Source organism: Anas acuta, chromosome 8, assembly GCF_963932015.1.
Source record: "Anas acuta chromosome 8, bAnaAcu1.1, whole genome shotgun sequence".
NCBI lineage: Eukaryota > Metazoa > Chordata > Aves > Anseriformes > Anatidae > Anas > Anas acuta.
Genome location: NC_088986.1, coordinates 26198528 through 26223553, shown reverse-complemented (window position 1 = coordinate 26223553; position 25026 = coordinate 26198528). Strand labels below are relative to the sequence as shown.

At 38.0% G+C, this 25026-nt stretch overlaps 1 protein-coding gene and 1 long non-coding RNA gene across 14 annotated transcripts in view; one reads left to right on the top strand and one right to left on the bottom strand.

Moving 5' to 3' along the window:
• LOC137860593 (uncharacterized) overlaps nucleotides 1-24638 on the top strand; it is a 38573-nt gene extending 13935 nt beyond the window's left edge. For 6 of the 13 annotated variants that reach the window (XR_011099068.1, XR_011099066.1, XR_011099057.1 and 3 more), the window contains 9 exons: nucleotides 222-299; nucleotides 6410-6488; nucleotides 8186-8506; nucleotides 9494-9593; nucleotides 10842-10956; nucleotides 12089-12259; nucleotides 14529-14638; nucleotides 16705-16800; nucleotides 17378-24637. This is a non-coding gene — a long non-coding RNA (uncharacterized lncRNA). Of the gene's footprint in view, nucleotides 1-221; nucleotides 300-6409; nucleotides 6489-8185; nucleotides 8507-9493; nucleotides 9594-10841; nucleotides 10957-12088; nucleotides 12260-14512; nucleotides 14639-16704; nucleotides 16801-17377 lie in introns of all 13 variants that reach the window. The other 7 variants (XR_011099063.1, XR_011099065.1, XR_011099059.1 and 4 more) reach the window with 7 other exon arrangements.
• The window catches only part of NR5A2 (nuclear receptor subfamily 5 group A member 2), an 87260-nt gene that overhangs the window by 38565 nt on the left and 23669 nt on the right, over nucleotides 1-25026 (bottom strand). The window lies entirely within an intron of this gene.

The following is a 25026-nucleotide window of genomic DNA, read 5'->3' as shown; positions in this document are numbered from 1 at the left end:
GGTTCTTCCAGAAATTAAAAAAAAATAAAATTAAAAAAATATATCTATCATTTCTATATCTAAATGTCTAGATACAGAAATTATATCTAGAAATCATGTATCTATGCCAAAATGACATCTTAAGGTTGCAAAATCCACCACTGCAGAATTATTTAATGCTTGTATTAAGATTTGTCTGTTCCATTCCTAATTTGTTTTCCATTTGTCTTTGTTTATTACAGACACAAAAAGGCTGAACTGGTTTTGGGTGAAACACTCGGTTCTGATAGTTCAAGAGTTTCACATGCTTTGGCTTTGAGGTACTAAGCATAATCTTTTAAAATATCGCCTACAGTTGTAGTTAATACATGTAAGCTCAGATAACACCTGTAAGCCACATATCCACGGGCAATAGAGATGGAGGATAGAAAGAGGTGTGGACTCTGTAGATGGATATATTACTAAGTCAGTGCAAAGCTAGTGCTATCACAAACTCAGCCTTGCTCCATCCCTATGCTGTCTGTACCCATGATAATTCATTTCTGTTCAGATCACAGAGCAAGGCTGATTCTGTATTAAAAGATCTCTCTTCCTCTGCCCACAATGCGTATTTGTCTACAAAAACATTTCAGCCAAGTGACTTGTTAGCTCAAGAGAGGGCTATAAATTACCGCAATGAAACACTCCCCCCCAAAACGTGGTCCATGTTTAAAATAAGGCATTATTTGAAGGCATTATTTGAAATTTGCAGGTTCTAGTACTCTTGCTTTTCCTTTTTTTTTTTCCCCTGTGCAACAAAGTGTTACAAAAATCAAATAAATCATGCCAACGTGATAATTTCATCCAAAATTAGCATTTCACACAAAGCTACCACAGCTTACATCTGAACAAAACAAGCTGTGAGACAGTTTAAACGTTCAACATCCATGTTGTAACAACTAATACCTGAATAAGAGGTCAAGCATTTGATTATATTATAAATGACATATTTCTGGCTAACCCATCTGTCTCAGCCACAGGCAGCAACTTTTGAAAACAAACTGCACTTTACAGGTCTGGCTTTCTGAAGGCCCCAACAGCAGCTAGTCTGCAATCAAAGCCTACCTCCCAAGCTTTATCATATCATTACTGAGCCAGTGCTGTGAGAACAGTATGAGATGGCAAAATCACACAAAAAAATATGTTTTGCACATAGCCTGTTCCTGCTGTTCTACAAGACTCATAAAACTAGCAACAGCGAACATCTGCTAGTGGTTCACAAAATCTGCTCCCCTGTATTCACTGTAACTTAGCCAGTGAAAGCCTCTAAAATGGGTATCATAAAAAGCAAAATTCACATCCAAAACATTGGATTCAGAAAACTATTAGATCCAGCTGCTTTTGCCATTTCAGGAAAGCTGGCATGGCAGCAGAATACTTCCAAGTTTTCACTGGGAAGAAACAGAGATGACCTTAAGGAGGGTCATGAATTACTGAAATGGAGGATCAATTACAGCCTGCTTCTGAAAGGCATGTAGATGAGGAAAATCATATACCTTAACTCTGCTAACACCTAGTAAATGGAAAATAGAAAACAATGTAGATCACTGAACAAACACGGTAACATAGCACATCTTACGTTAGAATCAGCTGGCATACTTTACGAGGTGTGTGACTTCAGCCATAACACAAACACCCTTGTGTTTACATGGCACATGAGTAACTGTGCATTATCTGGCAAAACAAAAAATCAGCCTTTGGCCATAGAAAGTATGTGCCTTAAACTGGTCCTGGGGGCAAAGATGCTGAAATGGTGAGTGAATTCTTAAAAGGAAGGTACTATGCGGAAAATGCACCTTGTGGACTCTAGCCTCGTGTGACACCAGAGCACGCTAGTCCTCCGCTAACAAGGTGAGCAGGAGAAAAGGTAAGATTGTGTCGTCATGATAGCTTAGCTTCAGTCTGGGATTTTCCTCAATAATCAACATCATTTTCAATCGTGGTAAACATTGAATTGGAAACAAGCCCCAGAGATTGTACTGGTGGCTAAACTTTGAGGCTTTTCAGCTTGTGGAGATCTTTAAGAGTACCCTTTGTCCCTACTACTGGGAATGATTATAAATAAAAATTGAACATCATATAGCCAACAACTGTCCACTACAAGAATACTCCCCAGATTTGCAGCTGCTCCCTGCCATAACAGACCATTGACACAAGGATAATGTAACCAATGTCTTACCTAAGCAGGCTGTCAGATGAGATACCCATTTGACAACTATCTAGCCTCAAGCAAAAGTGAGAGTGAATACTGTGCCCAGATGGTTAAATTTAGGTCCTGTCTGGTCTGTGGCAATTAAAAGAAGACTCTTATCAGTGGAGACAATATAACTGGAAATTGTTGCTGATGAAATGGTGTCTAAGGAAAGATGTGGAGGAAGCTAAAGGGAGAGTGTGTGACTTGAAATAAGGGATCAATTCCAGCACACAGGGTGGCATGAAAGAGTAATAATGTTAGGAGTATGAAAGGAGTAAAGCATTACACTTGTAAAACAGTGGCTGAATAACAAGGGAAGCAAAGAGAGTGCTTAAGAGGAGGTTTTAAAGGAGGGGACAAGGAGGTTGTGTGGTGAGAGAAGACATAAGGGAAGTTGGATGTCAGGTAAAACACTGAAGGTGAAGGTGATGAGATGGGATATTATGCAGGCTTAATGGGATTGTGTGAGAGTAGATGATGCTGCTGGGGTAGAGAAAGAGCAGGTACTTGGTCAGACAAGCAGAGGATGGCAGTTGTCACCAGCAGAGATGAAAATGGACATGTGCATTGACCAGTCTTTTAAGTAGTAGGAATACATGGGTGAAGCAAGGGGTAGCTTTCTCACAGCGTTGTACATGGCAGTCGGTAAATCCTATTTCCTATATGAAAAGCCTATTCACTTGTGCTTGCAGCAAGGACAAAGAAGCATATCAGAATTTGGAGTCATTCATAACCTTGTATCTCGTGCTGCTTGGCCTACTCGTAGCATATGAGTCATAAGCTCAAAGACAAATGGTCGTTGTCGCAACCACCTCTGTGCTGCCTGCCAGCTCCCTTGCTAGCCAGGATCAACTAACATAACAGCGTGGTCCATTCTGCAAAAAGGGTCTCCCAGAATCTCGAATACTGGAAATATAACTAATAGGTTTCTGAAAAGAGAAAGAGATGTGGTCCCCCTTTTTCCTGAAGTCCACTGACCCTTTTTCCCTGAGGTTTAATAGGACAATGGGGCCTCGTGGCACTATAACACTCTTCCATGTCCACTATGAAAGACTCGCATAGCATTGCTCAACTGCACGCTGTTATATGTCCAGACACAAGTCTGAACACAGATTCCCTGCAAGCTGGAGTTACAAGGTGACTTTAAATCACTGTCCTGAGTTCTCTGCTGGCAAGGATTAGAAACCAGGCACGTATTAGACCACATTTAGATACAACTATTGGTTTGCATAATTTATCTTCCACAATACAATGCAATACAAGCCACGTAGGATATTTCCGGGGGTGGAGGAAATAGGTTCTCAGCTTGAAGTGCGAAGTTGTAATCCTGAGCACTGCGGTGACACGCGATCTCGTGGTGGGACAGAAAGGTGGGCTGGTGGCTGGGGGGTCGCGTTTGCCTGCTAACACTGGCCTCCCACTCAGCTGGGCCCCGAGCTTTCGCTAGGGGAATGACTGCAAGGCTGGCAGGCTCACGGGGCTTCTGTGGAAACAGCAGCACCCAAGCCCACATTATCAATTGCAGTTAAAAGCAGGACTTATCTCAGAAATGCTGGTTACTCATCTGAAAAACTATTTGTGCTGATGTTATAGATGAGGAAGGCCAGTGCAACACAAGAGTAGTATTGTTGTAGAGTGTATGCTTCCCACAGCAGGGGATGTTAATCATTATAGACTTTTGTTTTCTCTGAAGAACAACATTGAAAATGCCAAATGGTAAAATGAAGAATAATGTGTATGCTTTGCTGAAATGCTTCTTAATCTTATCGAAACCACACTGTATCTTTCTTTTAGGAAAGTGTTTCACAATATTTAGCATACAGGAACCAACAACCACAGATTTATTGCAATTTTTGTTTTGAAGAGGTATTTTCAGCCTGGCACTTGATGAATTACCTGTTAAAAGTTTCAGGGTCATGCTTTTTTTTTTTGTTGTTGTTGTTGTTGCTGCTTTAAGTTAAATATTTTCCCTATAGTTATTGCTGCAGGTTCTGCTAAACAATGCTCTCACCTTTTACCTAGTCTATATCCCTGTCTCTGAGAAGTTGGAGAATCCTTTTTCATCTCTTCATTTGCATCAGCTAGCGCTATAGCTCTGGGCTTTTCTGCTACTAAAAATTTAAAAGGGTATCTAATGATTAAAACAAAAAATACGATGATTGAAATTTGTGTGATAAAAATGTGTTGGATTCAGCTGAATTGTTTTTACTTATGCTTCTAAAAGGGAATGCCAATGCCACTTTCAAATTCTACGGCCATTGAATAGCCATTTCCTAGTGAATATGAAGCGATTAAACATCTGTCTGAATTGTTCAGCCTACAGCATACAAGTTCAAGGGATGGTTGAACTTCCTTTCAAATGTATTTTGGAGATCACTGACAAGTCATTGCAGACATACAGCTCGAGTTGATACTTCATTTTCTTATGCTATAGTGAAGCAAATCGCCCCAAATCAAAGTTTTATTTGACAAGTTCATTCCAGAGGCTAATTTTTACTACTGAATGCGTACATGGTTTCCAAATCATTACATGGGTAAAAAAGGATTTGGACTCTGCAGATGGGTTGCTGCTAACAGTGGGAAACCTGTGCAAGGTTGCTGTCAAAAGCAGCACATAGTAGCCAATGCGGTTTTAAAAGAAAATGCACAAAATTTCAGAATCAGTGAATGCCCTAATTAAACATGATTACTGTCTGTAACCTCAGTAATAAATGCTGCAAAGTTCAAGAAAAAATGATTCAACATTAACTACGATCGTTCCACCTCTTTACTAGAAACCCGTGTTATACAAAATTGCCTATTCTACGTGAAGGCAGGGAGTGATCTTTCCAAGCCCTGGTTGCATTAGATGGCTGTCCTGTTGCTCTGGTTAGACGACTGTCTAGCTCTAGTTTAAAGCAAATATAAAACATGCTAGAGTTTGGTAGCAATCTACATTTTTTTCATGATTTAAAAATGAAAGGAATATAGAAATATTCCAGTGTGTGCCTCTTCCTGCTCCTTTATGGCATATAAAGAGGATCTTATAAAGATGCAATTATACTCAGTGTGTGCCTGCGCCTGTGTGTGCGTGTGTGTGTACACTTCTGCCTTCAGTAACTTCTGAATCCATCAAACCAGTGTCAGCTAATTTCAACAGAGAGTTCATGTATCCAAGACATTAAATTTCTATGTGCCTTCCAGGAACCAGTATCCAGACAGAGGAAAGTAAGTGCTAAGTACCGCCCTGAAGGAAAGACTAATAAGCTCGGCCTTTTTGCAACATCAGAGAACCCAGAGAGGACTAAAATGTTTCATTAATTTCCTATTCATAGCACTATTAATATTTGGAATATCAAGCAACTTTTTACTTTGTTAAAGGGCATAAATAAGGAATTTGTAGCATAAAGCAGCATTATATCTTTGAACATCCCCATGCTTCTACCCTTCCAACACTTGAAGTGACTAGGTAGTGCCCACGCTCCGGGCGGCATGGGGTGTTTCCTGCTTAGCGAACGCCCACGGGCAGAGTGATGGCTCTGCAACATCTTCTCTCCTCGCGTGCTCCTGGCCGGCTGTCTAAGATCACTGTGAAAGGGGATCACCAGCCATGACCAGTCACTTCCCAGTTTCAGTGTTCACCTTCTGACTAGACAAAATACTTCCATAAAAGAAACAGCCTCAAGCACCAGTCCACAGCACTCTTGCAGGAATATAACTCAACACACATGGGTCTAGGGGCTCACACTGCTGAAGAGAGTATGAGCAAGCAGCAAAAGGTGATCCTACTAAAGAATAAGACCTCTCTTCTTGTATAGGTCTTCAGAATCTGTTTGGAGTCTATCCCACTCTATGAAGGGAAAAGTAAACAGCAAATCTCAGTTCTTCAAATAGCAGATGAAAGGGCTGTTACTATAAACTTTGTGTGTATATATAATATAGAGCACAGCAAATGCAATGTAATTTTTTTTTCCTTTTCCTGAAAACTATGTGTATCTCTGTGCAAATTGCATGATACTTAGTGTTTTGCAGTCAGCATTATTTCTGATGAATTATAAATGTGTTTTTCTCGGGTTCTTTTTTGTATCATTTTTTTAAAACTGAAAATAGGGAAAGGATTTCTTTTTAGTCCAAGTGAAAATTTTGCTTACAATGCAATGTTTCTTCCCTGTCAAAGTGAATGCAAAGCTAAGTAAAGAGGAAAAATATTCTTCTCAGCACCTGTTTCACAGGATGAAGAAGGAGATGTCTTCTTCATGACTGGATCCATAGAACTGATCTTCAAAATCCTACTCCTGTGAGTATCTGTACCAGTGTTACTAAAATACAAGTTTGTGCATAGTTGGGTCTAGAACTTAAAAAAATAAAAATAAATCATTTAATGCTATGTAGTTTGTGTAGCAATTTTGACAGTAAAACTTTTCCCTTGAATTATTCCAGAAATATTTCTGTGTTTTCTGGTATCAACAAACTAAATTCCAAAATGTGCTGGGCCAGATTCTTAAGTCTGAACTTGCATGGACACCAGTCCTTTGACTTCTGTGTAAACAGGATCAGGATTAGGCCCATTCAATTCATCATTATCGTTATGGGTCTGATCTGCATTTTAGGATGCGCAATGATGTTCTCTGGGGAATGAGAAGACAAGACTGAGTCTAGTAAATTTTAAAGAATGGATGGTGAATTTATTTTCAATATATTCAGTGAGCAGTTTCACTATATTGTACAGCAAACTTCAATTAAAGTCTCTGTGATCTTCTCCAAGTCACAAATATTATAGTATTATCTGAAAGGATTTTTAATATGTAATATTCCTTTCCTGTTTGGTGATTTATTGGATAAATTATCATGTCGTTTTTCTTACAGCTACCCCATTTTTCTACCTGACATTTATTCCAATAGTTTATATGTAAACTTTACCTCCTACATTAACTCTCATTTGTAAAATTTATTAGAAAACAGCAACATCAAATCTCGACAGAGATCAATACAACACACAGAGGTGCATTAATAGTGTAAATTATTAAAGTCATAGTAATAAATAAATTTATTTTCTGCAGAATAAATATTCTATTTAAACTCAATCAGCTAAGTATAATATGGAAAAATATTTTTAGCTTGTGACACGAGAGACATGCTAATTTCAGAAAGAACCTTTAATATGGTAACAGGCAGGCAGAGCAGTCTCCCAACACACAGGGTCATGTTCTTTCAAGTGCTGTATGCCCCATAACGCTGTTTTTTGCATGCATTAACACAAGAGTTACTTAAATTGGCTCTCATTTAAATTACACTATGTGGTTCCCCCCTTGTTTAATAGCGTTTGCATTTCTTTATTTCCAGTACAGCTCTTCAAGGGGGTATGGGCTATAGGGAGAGGGCAAGCCAAGAGAAGTATAATCTTATTCTTTTAGGTGACACCTACAGATGTTGGTTTGTGTGCACAGCGCTGGACTATGTGCCCAGTTACACTAATGGGAGTATGCAAATCATCTTCTGACTTCATACCTAAAAAGCAATTACTTTAAATTTATAGCAGTGTAAATGGGAGAAGGAAAATTTTCCATTTATGTGTTAGTGATACCCAGGGCTGAACACTGAATAAACCATGTCAAAATCTAATACATTGGATCTTACGTACCATTTCTATAAAACACTACATCTGAAGGCACAACTAATTTTTATTCTGAAATTAACGTCTTTTTAATGTTTATAGTAACATTTTGTTTTCATTTTATTTTGCTTTTATTATATTGGTAATATTTTCTAGATTAAAATATGTCACCATGTGAGCTCCTATGGAGATCCCTTCGCCATTAAGGTTACACTGATACTATTTGTTTGCTTGCTTATAATCTATTATATATATATATAACACTATCTTGGGTATAGAAGAACTGGTTTTATATTTTAAGTGTTCATTATCATTTGATTACACAGCATTTCAATCTTTTTCAGGAACTAAAATACTTTGTTCTATTTTACTTTTCATAGTCCATCCTTCTGCTCGTATTTGAATCACCAAAACATATGGATCTGAAGTCTCAAGACAGGGAGCTATAGTGTATTACAGGACAGAAAGTCACCTATATTACACCTTTGGCAACAGAAGCTGGTAAAGCACTGCATTTGCCACACAAATGTATTTCACAGTGTTTTCCCGTTTTGTAATCAAACTGCCGAGAAAATAACAGCGAAAGCAGTAAGAAATCACAAGAAACAGTGTCTTCAGACAAGATGTGAAAGGAGATGGTATACTGATGAAGAAAAAATACAGAAAGGTTGTCTTACATCCCAGGAGCTGCAGCAGTAACAGTAAGTCACTGGGGCAGAGATGAAATGAGAAAGAAGATGCAATGATAAGGGAGCAAGTGACAGAATGTTCAGTGTTAGGAATGGGGGTTGTCATGTACTAAACTAGTACCTTTCCGATTTGAGAGAAAAAGTCGCTTAAAAACACTGCCAAAGGAAGCTGAAGTTATACAAGCACATTGTGGAGAAGTAAGAACCAGTGAGTTAGTGTATATAGGAGTGATCCAAAAGACTTAGTGCTTCTCTCTTCTCTTTACATCTTAAAAGCATTGCAGGAGGCTCTCGGCATGCAGCTACTACCATCTAGCTAAATTCTTTCAACTCTGAACAGCATCTACGTGAAAATTAGCTCCTTTTCCTGAAAAATTCAAGTGTAAAAGAGCAGAAAGAACCATGCTATTAAAATCACAGGAAGTGTTGATTGAATGAATGTTCAAGGAATAGTGTATTAAAATGTTTTTTCCATTTATCCCTTTATTTGGCATTGTTTCATTTATTCCCACTTCCTGTTTCCTGTATTCTAATTTGGAAATCTCTGAAGTGTCATTAAAATAAGGTTGTCACATCTCTGCCCAGGTCCCATACAGACATTAGCACTGCAGTTAGGATTAATATTAATGTTTGTTTAAAGATATGGGGGTTAGGGGTTGGACCCAATGGATGATCTTACAAGGTCCCTTCCAACCCCCTACAGTTCTGTGTGATATCCTCAAAGAAGCTGTTTTTATTTGGGCTTCTTCTTATGTTGGTAAGAGGAGTTTTTGCAGTACAGAATGTGGAATGAAGAGAAACGTTACAGGTAAAATGATTGTGGACTGGTGAAGGAGGCAAGCACAGCTAAGCAAGCTGTTTTCACAGCTGGACACTTATCAGGTATCCAAATGTTGAGTCTCTAAACTGGGTTCCTAAATATCTGGATGCAAAAGATTAATGGTGAGTTTAAGAAAAAGGGAGAAAGTCTGAGCATCTAATTTCTTATTTTTTTCTTAGCTCATTTCTGGATGTCAGCTGGGAGGACGAACAACAAAATCAGGTTGCTCTGATTACTTCCTATTCACCCATGAGTGCACCATATACCACAACTATGAAAGTGAGGTTTCAGTCAGACTGGAAGACTCTGGTCAATGGGCAAGGGCTTGTAATAGAATGGCAAAATTTTCTTTAAAAAAATCATTTTTTACACCATTTCTGTTCAAACGTCTAGCAATCTGCTATTAATCTATGTCTGTGTACCTGTTATTTTGTTTTGTAATTAAGTTTGAGTTTAATTTCTGAAGATTTACCATGATTAAAATATTACTTTGATACCCAAATATAACAGGAATCATTCATCAGTCACATATTTATCCCAGATTTATTAAAGGAAATTGGATTGTAACACTGTCTATAACATCTCATTTCTAGGTATATTAGAACTTATTTTTTAACATGGCTCCATAAGTCTGTATCAGGGCAATTTTTGTGGTATATAAAATATCTTGAATGATTTAGAAATCTAAATTAATGAAAGATTATACAAATATTCAGCATCATGTCACTGACAGTTAATGGACTGAATTCCCTCTTTGACTCTTTTCTTTATTTTTTTTTTAAACTGATCTGCCTGAGGATATGTTTCTTTTAGACTACAGGGTCTTTAGGGAAGGTACTGCCTATTTCTATGTTTTTATGCAGTACCTGTTTGTTACCATAAATCTAATAGTAGAAAAAGATTGCCTGACTGTGTGAAGCATGCATGGATGTTTCTCTGTAAATATGATTTTGTGTGACTTCAAACAGCCAGTCTACAAAATAAATCCAGAAATTCCATTTAAACAATGCAACAAGATATTATTGGTCAAGTTCACTATTTTCTTTCTTAAATCTAAGCATCAGCATAACAACACAATAAGAACTTTTTCCTCAGTATTTTTTTATATTGTGGCATAACTAAAACCTGACACCCTATGCAACACCATCCTAGGTATGGTATCATATACCATCCTGAGATTGGATGGTATATAAGAAATTATTTTTTTATAAACATCTTTAAGACTAATTCAACAATTCATATGAAGATAGAAGTACAAAAATGCCTGTGCTTCAATAGAAGACTTGAGGAGCAGGTCCTTAGTTTGTATTGCTTTATATCTATGAAGACTGGTAATGTATTTTTTTAAGTAGAACCTAACACGAGCCAACTTCTAAATTCAGCTTTTGGCGACAGCTCCTTTTATATTCCCTCTTGCATGAGCAAACACACCACCAAAGTCCAATCTACTGTGTCAAATATATGCATTTTGTAAATATATGACTATTTGATAAATGGAGTTGAATCCTTTTTTTTTTTTTTTTTTAGGTTACTTCTAAAATGTTCATAGTTTATTTTTAGCTCACATGTTGCGTGCACATTGCCCCTTTCTCCAGTGCAATGCGCATATGAAGTTCCCTGAGGTGTCCGAACTAGATTCACTGTGAGTACTTCTCCAGTATATGCAATTAAAATGTAATTCATTTCTAGATATCATCAATATTCTGTCATAGTATAAGGGGAATGGACTAGATGACCCATGAAGTCTATTCCTACCCTCATATCTATTACGATTACCTCATATTAGTAAAATTGTATTTTAAGGTCACTTATATGTGCTAGTTCCCTTTACGCAAATATTTGGCACTTACTCGTCGTTCATGTCTCTTTCTTCACGCTCTGTTTATAAAGGATTCAGTACAGGTAGAGCATCAAATGAAATGAAAACCTGATATTTTGTTGTAAATAATTCATAAAACAATGTTATGACCCTTATTCCCCGTGAGTCATCCACATAATGAGCCACCCAAATGAAGCAGTGAAAACATCCACTTCCCCTGCCATGGGTGTGCCCTGACGGGCTCCTCAGGGTCAGAAACCCATCAATCTCTTTTCACACATGAGCTAATCAATTCAAAGAGGGAAGTGCCAATGAGCTATTAGATCAATATGGTGAAGTATGGAGATTGATCTTATCCCACAGTGACTGCATTAACAGACTCGTCAGTGTGACCTCTGCCCTGCAGCACGCATTATACAGGATTGCAAGTCTGATATCTGAATGAAGACCTCAGGTCATTGCTTTTAATAATCTGCTTTGCTGAAAGAATTAAAAGTAAATCTGAAAAGGGATGACTAATGAAAATACGAAGGGCTTTCTTCTCTAGTCTTGGAATGCTTGCAGAAATCATGCCAGCTTTTCACAGCTACCATCAGCTTCCACTGTCTGGCACAGAAACTGCTCAACTGTGCCGTGCTAAAATCAGTTGGTTTAAAACCATGTGAAATACGGCCACTGACACCTTGCTCTCCTGCCACGAAAAAAAATAATAAATTGAACACAAAACCCTAAGAAGCATTAGCTGTGTCTAAATTGATTCAAGTCTTTGGTGGGTTACTCTAGCTGTTGTCCGTAGGTTTGTGCCTGGTGCGCCGTGCCAATAAGCACACAGAGTCTCTCTGTTTCCTTATTTTCTCAGCTAAAAGACTACACAAGCTATAGAGAGACTACACAAGCTACAGGCCTCCCTATTTTCTTCAACTTCTCCTTTTATTTATTTATTTTTTTCCCTCAGCTTTGGGACTACATAGCTGGTTTACCTGAACCGCTGAACTGCCAGATCCAGAGCTACACTGGAGCCCTAATGCCCTGAGGCAGCTCTCGGGTGAGGGTGGAATTCTACCTGTCTTCACAAGGCCTGTGTACATCCTACAACACCATCCTGTCCCTTAATTAACCCATGCTGGTAAGTGCCACTAACTTTACAGGACGTCTCTGCATGAAATGACTGCACGTAATACTCTAAGCAACTATGCCAGGCCATCCTGTTATATAGACTAATCTTTCTGATACACAGCTTCAGAGATGCTGAACAAAACTACACTTTGTTGTCTCAGAACATGACATTCATATTGTTAATAATTTTAAAGCCCTGAATAATCTCATTGCAATGAAATATTTATGTATAAAGCACATTTTAATACTGTATTTTTATTATACTGAACATTTTTATTGTACAATGTATAATTGAATCAATGAATTAGAAGAAGGTTACTAAAAAAGGATTAATGTATTTTTAATGAAACTGAATGATATAACTTCTGTTATTCACTAAGAATAATGGCAGATCTATCAGGTTTGTATAGATAAGAGCTTTGTGAGTTTATCTGAAAGCCCACATAATGCTTCTCATTTAACTGTAACCTAGAAAAACAGATTTAGCAATCCTATTCAGGTTTCTAATTCATTGTTTATTTATATGAACTCTTTTCCGCCTTGTGATCAGATCACCTGTCTAATCATGGAAATATGAATCTCTTTAGCAGATACATCTATTTCCAATTGTAAAACATTTCTTGAAACAATGCTCTTTCAATGTCTAAATGGAAGAACCGAGATAGCCATACAATACCAATGGGAAATGTTTCTGAACTCTTAGGTTAATAGACAGGGGAACTGGTGAGAACTTTCTACACTAATAGTGAGAATGCGGATATTAAACTGTTCACATGGCTCGATTCCCTAATTAGCCCACTAGCCTAAATTATAAATACTTTCCAGGTAGCAACCACTGTGCTTAAAAATATCCTGGTAGAAAATCCTTCTATTAATATAATGCTGTGATTGAAATTCTAACAGTACACAAAATGTTGTACTGAAAATTAAAACAGTAGTTGCAAACTTAGCTCGGAATCCTATACGTTTATTGCGTTCTTTACAGTATAGTGTTTCATTTTCGATTACTTTGTAACAGATGTAAAAATAGATAATAAAAATGTATATTAGAACAAGATATATGTATTGCAGAGGAGGAACTTTATAATGCCACCCTTAGAAATATATTTGCATTCTTCCATGGGAGGCATGTAACTGAATTTCTTTGAAGGGATTCTGCTATTTCTTCCATCTTTAAGTAGACACTGAGAAAGGGTATATGCATACTACATTAATGAATATATTATACAAGATGCTGTAGTATTGCTCAAGAACTTTGTTGTGTGAATTTTGTAAGACCACATAATTCAGTGGTGAACCACAAATAAATAAATCACACCACCAAAATATGCATACCATTTTTTCTACTGCTGTGGTGGGATTTTTGCATCATTTTTTTACCCCAAATAAACTAAGGGATATTCTAGACATGCTTTGGATATAAAAGTTTTTTTAGAATTCAGGTACTATATTTGCATCTTTCCACTTGTAAAGCAAGGAACTTAATACACATCCAATAGAACAAGCCTCAGGCGGCATTTGATTGAGGAAAGCACTTTCCGTGTTTCTTGAAGCATTTGTTGTGATCTTACTGATAAGAAGTAGAAGTTTACGTATTTTCACTAAAGTGAAGGTGATTCTTCTGAATAGGAGCAAAGGAAAGTAAACTTATAGCATACACAGAACTGAAATACTTTTTCCATAAATAATAATATATTTATAACACTCAGTCTTACACTCAAAAGTGCTAGAAGTAAATGCTGCATCCCAGTGGAAAGGTGGTTTGTTTCCCAGTAAAATAACACAATTTCTAGTCCTGTTATTTTATCAGACAGCTAGGTTTTTAACTACTAGTAACAAATGAATGAGTTTTATTCTGGACTTCACAATCAAAGATTTTGTTTTATGAATTTTTTATCATGGGCACAAAATATAACATTTCTGGAGTAAGGAGGGTGCTTTTTCCCTTTAATGGCAACTACATGAAACTGGTCAGGAATATAAAGAATAAAAATATATATTGGTGGTAGAGTTCAAATAAGGTCACGAAGTTGATGATAAATACAGTTTATCTTAGAGTTTTGCCATTTACCTCATAGCTCCCCAACTCATAACTGCAATATCCCTGCACACGTGTTATCAACAGATGCATGTGGCTGGTGAAGGAATATATGGCTGCACTAGGGATACTTGTTAGCGTCATGTATTTTGGTGGCTGTTATTTCATCTGTGTACAAATAAGTGATACACATTATTTTATAATCAATGAAACTTCTCACTCTAGCGTCTATGTAACACAGGAATGGATTTTTTTAAAACCCCACTTTCTGATTTCCACTGTAAGCAAGTGCCTACAAGCAGAGAACATTCATGAAAACTTTAAGAAAAAAAAAAAAAGATGATCTTCTGGGTAAGTACAATAGATTGAAAATACATGCCTAGAATGGAAATGCTTCTTTTGCCCCCACAGAATAAATAATAAATGCTTTCCAGGTAACGACTGCAGCTCTGTTGATAACATATATATTAATAAATTAAAAATGTCTGTAGATTGACAAGTGTTTTGTGGGCTTGTACTGAAAAGCCAACAACTAATTATGAAAGCCTGACTTGACTAATCAATTATTCAGATGAACATTAGGTGCCTATTATATGTGTAAACATGGGAATTATATCTCCCCTAAGTAACTTTCTAAAATAATGAACCCAAAACATGCAAATTTGAAATAGAAGGAATTGGCACTGTTATGCCCTTATTGCACATGCAGACCTCCCACTGAATTATTCAGGGAACACTGAACCGGGAGCCTCGGTCTTCTCACTCTGCGCAGCACGGCAGTAGCAGCACATGCCACGTTGTATTTGTTATGCATGTAATATTGATTTAGCTCGTTCTTGCTGGTCATGTTTCAAATTCATTTCATGTTTAGGAGGTAGGGGAAAGGAGAAGTATCCCTGGATTGCTATTTGCGATATATTTTTACGCCTGTTGAACACAAGATTATCTGATAAATTAATAATACCATGGCCTCTGTGTGCTGGAAGAATAAGCCTTTGAAAAGGAGCACAAGTGAAGTAATAAACTCTATTTAGAAAAGGTTTATATTTGCTTGATTCCCCATCTCCTGCCTGTAAAGACTGGGTGCTAGTATTACAGAACAGATTCACTAGTGTTTCATTTAATTTGCGAGGCACTGAACACAATAAGGTAATGCATAATTGTTCTTTGCAAGTAGAAAAGACCACACTCTTAAACAGAATACAGCAACAGGGAAACCAGAAATAGATGTGACCAGACACCTGCTGACAAACAGTGACAAATCCCACTGACACTGCAGTGACCCCCAGTTAGTCAAAATTTAATTAAGGGGTATAATTAAGTCAGTGGAACAGAACACTAATGAGTGTTGTGTTTTTTTTTTTTTTCTTTTTTTTTTCTTTTTTTTTTGATACGGGTAATTACACATAAGAATACAAAGTAAGCTAGGGCCCTCAATGTATCATTGAAGTGAACAGTATAGAATGACAATCAGAGCTTTAAGCACTCTTTCTGTTTATTTTTCCCCCTTTGCTAGAATAATGCAAGTTGAAACAACACGGCTCTAGTCAAGCATCTGTATACATACTAGCAAATGCTACTGGCCCAATCCTGCGTGTGCAGCGTGTCAGTAACATGACCTTGGTGGCCCAGTGCACACCAGTAAATTGAGGCGTGCGTGGCTTTGCTGGGTTCTGCCCGTCGCTGTGTTTGCATGTTCGTACCGCGCAGAGGGCATGCTGCCTCACTTCCTAGCAAGTGACATTCTGTTCCTATTCAAGTAACATCCTCTAGATTGCATTTATCAAGTGTGGTTATTACAGAAAGCAACTGATTACAGGGAAGACACGCTACAGATCATCCCCGTGATTGTCTGCCTGTTGGGTGCAATACACCTTTATAGTCAAACAGCAGAGTTTCTTACGGCAGTGCTATTTTATGCCTGATCTAGTTCTCTGGAATTTATCTCTAGGCAGTTGAGTGAAATAGCTGAAATATCTTTGACTATGTGATATTTGCTTATATTTCAATCATGAGAATATTGTAAAGTAGATTTACTTGACCAAAGTGTTAAACTGGGATGGAAAACATCATCATGAATAATGACGATGTTGGTAGGGAGAAAAAAACAACTTTCCTACGGTCTCTAAGATTTAAAGGAATGCCTGTGTAGTTCGGGGCCAGCCCTCTGCCGGGATTACTCTATCTGCTCCCAGCTGGTAGCCTGCAGTTCATGACAGCCTTTTATCCGTTATCAAAGCAACAAGTGGAAAAGCAGATCCTCCTGACTGCTAACACTCTGTTCAGTTCTCTCAGTAGAATTTCTGCTTCTAAATCTTTCCTTTTAACAAGTCCTCAGATTTCCTTCCTACTGCTGCAGTAGACACTAAATATGTCTCTCAAGTCTTTAGCTCACTTGTCTAACTTAAACTCCACAGGACACTAAGGGAAGAGAGAATAATTGCATTACAACAGGACATTTTCTACAGGGACTGACTGAAATGCAGCATGCTCCTGATCCTGCTCGCACTGAGGTACTGTGGGTTTAGCAGTTGGGTTCAATGACAGCAAAACCTAATTACTCAAATAACATGCTAGTGAAACAACATTTCAATTACAATTTCAGACTGAGACATGAGGTAGGCTTAAATTTAATCTACTAACACAATTTATTTATGTAAGTGCAAATTCTACAATGAGAAAAGCAAAGCACACTATATTGAATCTTGTTATACTGTGCTTTCTTTGTTTTTTTTAGTGGTATGCCTATAGGAAAAATAAAAAAGGTAAAACCAGGAGATATTTAAATATAATTCATCTTGAATTCTTTCAAGCAAAATATATCCACTGAAACTGAACAGTTACTTGTTATTAAAACAAATCTAAATGAATATGTAGTAAAAATATACACCCCACTTTCCTTAAATCATGCTGTCATCAAGTAATGGGTCTTAGAAATGCAATCCTATAACAGTTACTGCAAGTATATTTATAAAATCAAAGGAACAACTTGGTTAACAAACTGTTAAGTAGGGTACATTAAACCATAAAGTACATTAAGTGTTTCTAATTCTTTTTTAAACTGTTTTTTTTTTTTTTTTTTTTAAACAGATTTTCTGTGACACCTTGCGGTTGTGCTGGGACTGAGGATGCTGTGGGAATGCCAGCTGTGTGGTGCATGCAGAACTCGCTCCCTCTCTGAACCGGGCCTTTGCAACCAGGCTGCTCCACTCACGCTTTGCTGCCTGCTCGAACCGTGCATGGCATCGTGCTGGTGCCGCATCCCTGCCAGTTACGCCCTGTGCTGAGCACAGCCCTGCTGCAGCCAGCAGCATCAGACCTATGCACCTAACCTTCCTCCTCTCAGCCCATTACAGATTTTCAGTGTGTGAGAAGGTATTATCTGGCCCTGGGTCCTCAGCAGCTTGGCTATGAAGCAGCCAGTAGCATTTAATTTTTCGGAGGTGCCTAATGTAACCACTGTGTTGAGGACCTTGATAAAAGTGCATGGGATTGCTACTCTTCTTCTTTCCTATGAGTTCAAGCACGTGAAAACCCTTGTGAAAACAAGATATAGTAAGAGAGGTTGTAAAAATCACATACATGATTTTCCTGCTTTTATCTTTACATGGGCATGTGTCAGTGTAAAAGAGCAGATTAGACAGGCTGGCTTCCGTCTGGGCTGTAGACACACGTATGCATAATTGATTCCTGACATCTTCTTCTCCCCCACGCTCTCCCCGCGAGGCCACCCCTGTCCAGCTATGTATGAATGAACAGAAGTGTCTTTCATCCCCCACTTGCCTCGTGGTTCAAAAGGAACTACGAAAATAGCAGCAACAAAAATCCAGCAGCCTGCCAAAAGGCCTGCACACGTCCCATTCTTAAAGGCATGTGAAAGGTTGGAGAGCTCAGCAAAATTTTTATGTACGGGAGCAGGCCCAAGGAAAACTCACACGCCATAACCAATTGTGGACAGAGGATCATCTATCAGCAGACAAATGCAGGAACTCCAGAATGTCTCTCCTCAAATGAAATAATATATCTTTGAAAGCCAATGCCCGTTTTAGGCCTGAGGCCCATATATCAAGCCTGAGAGGCTTGTGGATACGCTCCAGGGCCATTAACCTTCCACCTGTTTCCCCTTGTCCTTCAGGATGAGACCCTGCCCTTGATTTTACTCCCTTCCCCTGTTCATCTTCCGACAGAGTGTAAATGTAAAGCAGAGGGCCTGTGAAATAATTCAAAGGCAATGGACCAGGGACATGGTTACAAATCTCTGCCACTGGCACTGTGACTTATGCAGGCAGTTTGTCACACATGAGCCAGGTGACCTCTGTGACATAACAGAGAAAAATATCGCCCGAGATCAAAAGATGAGATTCAGAGCGCTCTAACTAACTCTGGTGCAGGCAGCGGCGGCCCAGGCACGCCTGCCTTCCCAGCGCTGCCTGCCGGAGGGTGGGCCGCGCTCCTGCTAATTGAACACATCGCGCTTGCTCTCCTCTCTACTCAAATCTTCCCTACAACACAAACGTCAAAATCTGTTTCCTCATGAAGCTGCTCTTTTCCAAAACGATAGCTAGATGTAAATTGACAGCAAAATTCATTCAGCAGATCAAAACGAACATGTAGCAATCAGTAACATCAAAAATGGTGAGTCCCCTTCGCAAAAGGGACTGTTTTAAGCTAGTAAGTTTTTAAATGCTAAGTAGTAATAAAACCTTGTATGAGCACATTCTCTCCCTGGTATTGCAATAAGAAGCCTTCGAAGTCTAAAACATTTACTGGGATTCAACTGTCATGCCAGATACAATGTAAGTCGAGTTAGTATTTAAAATGATGTAATGCACCTAGATAACACAACATCTGTATTGATTCATATTTTACCAAGAGACATACTACAGAACCAGAATAGCAGTCATTTGAAATAAAGCCTAATCAGATTGATTTTTTTTTTCAATCTTGAAGTCATTTTTCAAGCTGTGTACTGTATAGGAAGTTTCCCAGCTGTTTTCTACATTCAGGACTTCTCTGCTGGGTGCAGACAAAAGAAGAAGACCTAATGCAGTATTTCTCTTTCAACTCCCCAAAACCTAATGGTATGTCTGGTATGGACATTTAATTTTGTCTATTTCATAAATTAAAAGAAAACCACACAACTGTCACAGTGTCCCAGGCATGATGATGAAATGAGAAATACAACTGTAGCTAGATCAGCCTAAATCCCATCTTAATCCTAAATCACTTTGTCACTTGCCAACACCTAGTTGATGAAAAACTCAGTTTAATCCATGAATATATATAAAAATACACATATGAAAGCGCAAACAAACATTCAGCACAGTACTTACACGTGCTATACACTACCCGATCAGCTAATTTCATTGTCTTAGCACACGCTGACTTTGAAAAATTTCATAGAATTCAAGTAAAATCATGTGAAGGGATAGGGTTCCACTATTAAAGCATTTCACAATTCACTAAATCTAAAGGCATGAAAAACTTGAACTATGGCTGGGACTTGAGGCTAAATCACTGCAGTAGTTAAAAAGAAACGTACTGCTGAAAATGTCATTGACATAAGCCTGATATAGAGCATTAAACTTCTCTGTTGCAAAACACTGCAACAGTAAACATAGTAAATGTAAAATTATTATTATAAAAGGATTACTGTGAAGTGTTACCACATGTTTTTTGTAAAAATAAGGCAGTTGTTTGATTTTACAGTGCTAAAATGGTTTGAGTCCTGTAATTACGCACAACTTTTCCTTTTTTTATGTCTCTAAAGGAAGCCTGCCAGTGATACAAGAGTCAGCAACTATATGCAAGTTCTGCCACTCCTTTCAGTGAACTCCAATTCAGATCCCAGATGTCTTCATTTTTGAAAATACCTGGAGCATTACTTTTTGATGTAAAATATAGGTGATGTATCCAAGGGTTCTGGCAGTCAGATCTTTAGCTCTCATTGAGACTCCTACTGAATATATTCATTTGTATTGAGGCCTGATTTCACTTATGAAATTTTCACTTATGAATTTTCACTTCTACATCCTTTTTTTTTTTATAACATATATTTGATGTATCCCTGAAAAATTAATATTTAATTTAAAGAGCACCTAGCCTAATCCATTGCCTTTAACAGTGAGTACGATCTAGTGCATCTACTTTTGTAATATTCATGAAATTTGGAAATCAAGACTAGGCATTATATTTTACTCTGAGAGGTTTTTTCTCATTTAATGTTTGATCAGTTCTGAATGCCCAAATGGCCTACTAGAATTTCCAGGGCATAAAGAAACTACTTACAGATGTTACTATATTTAGAAAAATATATTAATGTAATAAATTATAACCTTTATAAATAAACATTCTCAGATACACATAAAATGTGTTGTCCCATTTACCTGCTGCCATGTGCTTTTTATGTAATTAAATACTGAGCATCAAATACTTTAGAAGGTTACAGCACCTTCATTCTAAAGGAGAAAAGATGGTTCTTGTTGATAATATAATAGTTCTGTGCCGATGAAAAAGACTTAAATTAATTGGTTGAAATACTACGCAGATACTACAAATCCAACTAATTATATTTTTGAGTCCTTATGCCTCCCTCATTTAGTCATTTAAAACAAAAGAAAACAAGAGCTATTTAACATTTAAAAATAATCATAGTAATTTGGGGCATGAATCATTCCTTACATTCTTTTCCAGCTACAAACAATTTCTGTTGGGAAAAGTGCCATATAGTATCGACAGTGACAACAAATTGTATTGTCCAGTGAACATCTGTTTCCGACTCCCACACTGATATTGCAGGTTGGGTACTTCTGAGTTAGTCTTCACAGGCTGCCCGACCACAGAGGAACTGGAAATTACTGGTACGTTCAACTTTTATTATTGGAACACAGGAAAACTTTATCATCATGCTGGGAAGTTCTATATCTTTTGAAATATTGGAAGGAGGGTTATGTTAGCACAGAAACCCACATGGGATAGTTCTTACGAAGAAGGAGAAAAGTGGCTCCTGTTCATTGCATCCCTCTGTATATGCAGATATGCAAGTCTGAGATCAAAATGTCAAATGTTTGTTTTTAATAAAACAAGCAGCAGGGCAAACAAAGTACCAGATTCTGCCAGTCTTGCTCCATAGGTAGTCTGTGTCCCTATACAAAGTACCCTGAAATCCAAAGCATGGTTACTTCAGGCAGAGCAGGCTGAGGTTTAGTATGGGTCGCACAATGCAGCTCTAGGGACTGTTGGTCTTGAAGAAAGAATTGGTCTTTTCTAATTCACATTTATTCCATCAAGGTACTATGATAGCAACTCATAGAGAAAGACTGTGTTAGCTAGCTAAAGCTATTACTGTTAAAATAAAGCAAAATACAAAGACCTAAGCATTTTTTTTTTTTTTTTTCAAAATTGAGGTGGCTTTGTTAGAATGATCAATGCCATGTTTTTCATGGTTATGTCAACAATTGTTATTCGGTTTGGAGGAAAGTTCAGCTTTGGCAGGGACAGAGAAGAAATGAAGATATACTCCTGATAGGTGGTAAGTGCCAGTTTGATAATGCTCTCACATCTGATCTGTAAGTACATCAGCCAGTGCAGAAAAAAGGTGCTGAAAAGGATTCTCTTTTCCAGAAAAAGAGGAAGTGAGAAACTCCACCAAAATTTATATTAATTAGAGTGGCTAGCATGCAGGGGAATCAAAGGCAAAACATGTGGAACTCCCGCTGGTGAAGAGAAGACTGTGCCTTAAAGGAGAGGGATGCAAACGAAAAATAAATGCTTTTCAATGTCCTCACATGAGCTAGCCATATAAACACTCATTTTGAGTTCTAACACTTCCTGATGCAAATGCTCTCACTGAAAATTCATTCTTAGTCTGAAGGGAGCTTTGTCCTTGACCGTACCTGCAGAATAAGAACCTATGTGTCTTAAGAACGGCAGGTCTCAACGAAGTAAAATAATCGCCACATCCATATATTTACTTAAAGTTATTGTTCTTGTTATTGTTGCAGTTGTTACTTACCCTTTGTTATAAACAGTCCAAGTCCTGCATCAGAAAAATAGTTTTTTGATGCTATTCCTTATATCAATTTTGGATTTTTCAAAGATTAGGAAGTCTGTGTAGAATCTTAACAATGTGGCCAATATGAAAAACACTATTGGGAGATTCTAGGTCTCAGGCAGAAAACTGCCTGATCTTGCTTTTCTTAAGTGTAATATCAGTACATATGTACCAATCAAAACAATACTCCAATAGTATTTGTTTGAGAGTCTTTCTGTCTCCTCCTTTTCTGTTCATGCATAGGCATAAAGAACATCAGGGATTGTGGAGTGGTAACAAAAGAAACTGAAACTGTTTTAGACCAGGGTGACATGGGCATCAGCTACGACATTAGGCTTGGCTTCCACTTGCACACTAGGCAATTTGTACCACCACCTAATTTAGTTTCATGCCTCCCAGCAGCCTTTCTACTGCCTCCCTACCATCTCCTGCAATTCTCTCAAATGTCATGGTTGTTATGCCCTAAAACTACACAGACAAGTGGGAGCAGAACTGGAGACTTTGGGCAATTATCTCTTGTTACTTTCCCTGGATTATTTCACTACTACCTGAAGGACAGTTTGGATTAGCTACTGTTGTGGCCTTTTTTGGGGTGATTTTTATTGAGCTATGGGAGTAGCAAGACGGATCAGAGACTGCAGGCCTTTCTGAACTATCTACTCTGAACTCTCATCTCAAAAAAAATCACAGTTTCCTAAAAGTATGCACAAGGAGTTCTAGGGAGTGTCACTGAAGCACACAAGTACTGGTGAAGATCTCACCATGGGTCAGTGTAGCCCATGGCCACAAATAACTGCAGTTACTGCTGCCTGCACAGTGACTGTGATACTAATATAATTCCCAAGAAAGAGAAAGGAAAAGAAGAGACAATAAATAAGAAAAAGAGGATTTAGAAACAGCACGTAGCAAATGAAACTTAAACACTTGACCCAGGCAGCTGTACAGAAGAAAACAGGAAACTTGCAGTTGCTGTAAGTGAAACTGGAAATGCACTATTCAATATTTTAACTTGCACTCCTTCTTTGGAAAAATTTCTCATCATCTGCAGTAAAGTTTTCTTCCGATAAGCAATACAGGACCCATACACACAACCTGACTTATGCTGAAAATCACTATACGCAGGACTGACTTCTTAGCTCTGTTTAGGAGAGAGAGTGATTGTAGGTGCACAGGGAATTCTGGGCACCGTGTGGAGAGGAATGTAGTTCCCAGCGCTCTGTTACTCACCTCTCCCCACAATTTTAAGATGGATGAAATGGATTTGGGGCTGACTGGACAGCCCAGGCACTACCTCCCGTAAGGCACTACAACAACTTACTTCTAGAGTGGCAAGGGATTATGACTCAGCACCACCAGTCACTGACGTTGCTCACTGCTCAGGACAAACTGCAAGACTGCAGTAAGTATTCCCCAATAAATACTGAAAGGTATCCAGATGAGACAAACAGAGGGTGCTGACTATTACACCAGAATAAAGACACAATTCTTCGTCACATCCAGTGTCACTTAGTCAGGATGATGTTTCCTGTATTCAGCAAACATGCCAGTAAAAGAATTTCCTTGGCATACAGACAACATGGAAATGTCCTTTTAAAAATCAGTTAATACGAACAGAACTCATGAGCTAGCTGGAACCATTTCCTATGCTGTGGAAAGAACACTTGAATAAGGTTAACCAAGACATTTCACCCTCCCAACCTCCCCCCTCCCCATCTATTTCTGGATGTCTTCTTTTGTTCACCCTTTGCTAATTATAGTGGCCTTGCTTAGGTTATATTTATAGTCTTAAAAGAGTTGCCTGACTTTTAGAACACTTTATTCATGTATATTTCCTGTGTTTATTGTTGCCTTAACTAATTTTTTAAATTAAAATTACTTGATCCAAGATTTTATTTAGCAACAAATATCAAAGTAACTTTTCTTTCAACAAATGAAGAGCTGTATTTAGATATAAAAAAGCATTTTTCTATTTCTGAATTTCTGAAAACAGATTTTAGTTTCTTTCCATCTCTAAGTGATGTGTATGACAGACAATTCCAGAATTAGATTAAATGAAATTTCTTTCTTTTTTTCATGGCAATACGATTATTTTGTATCTGAGTTTATTTATTTATTTATTTATTTATTTATTTATTTTGTCTGTAATGGTTGCTTTAATGACTGTGGTGTTTCCAAAGGACAATACTGAATATTTATCTGCCTGGACTGCCCTGGTGTTTATCTAACCACCTGGAACTGAACATCTACCAGCTACAGAAATGGAAAAAAGACATCGAGGGTGTTCATATGAAATTATAGCTTCATCTTCCTACTGGAACCATGCTTTATCTCTCCAAGTTTTCCTCAACCCCCTCTTAAATCTGCCCTTTTATTTGCTGTAGTTGCTCCACAAACATGTTTGTAGTAATGGCAATAGCTACAACTTTCAGTCCTTAATTCAAAACAGCAAATAAAAACCATTTCAGAGAGGGGAAAAAAAAAAAAAAAAAGGAACATGGCACAGAGTCTCAGAGCAGAGAAAACAGCTGTATAGAAGAGGCTGAGTTTTGACCCTTAATTTCACAGTATTTTTAGGTTTATGCACCTGGCGTTAGGTGCTGATGCCCAGCAGGTGGGGCAGGCTCCCCGGCCTGGTGCAAGAGGGCCCTCAGGCCCTAACGGTCCCACCTGGCCCCAATCTGTGGCA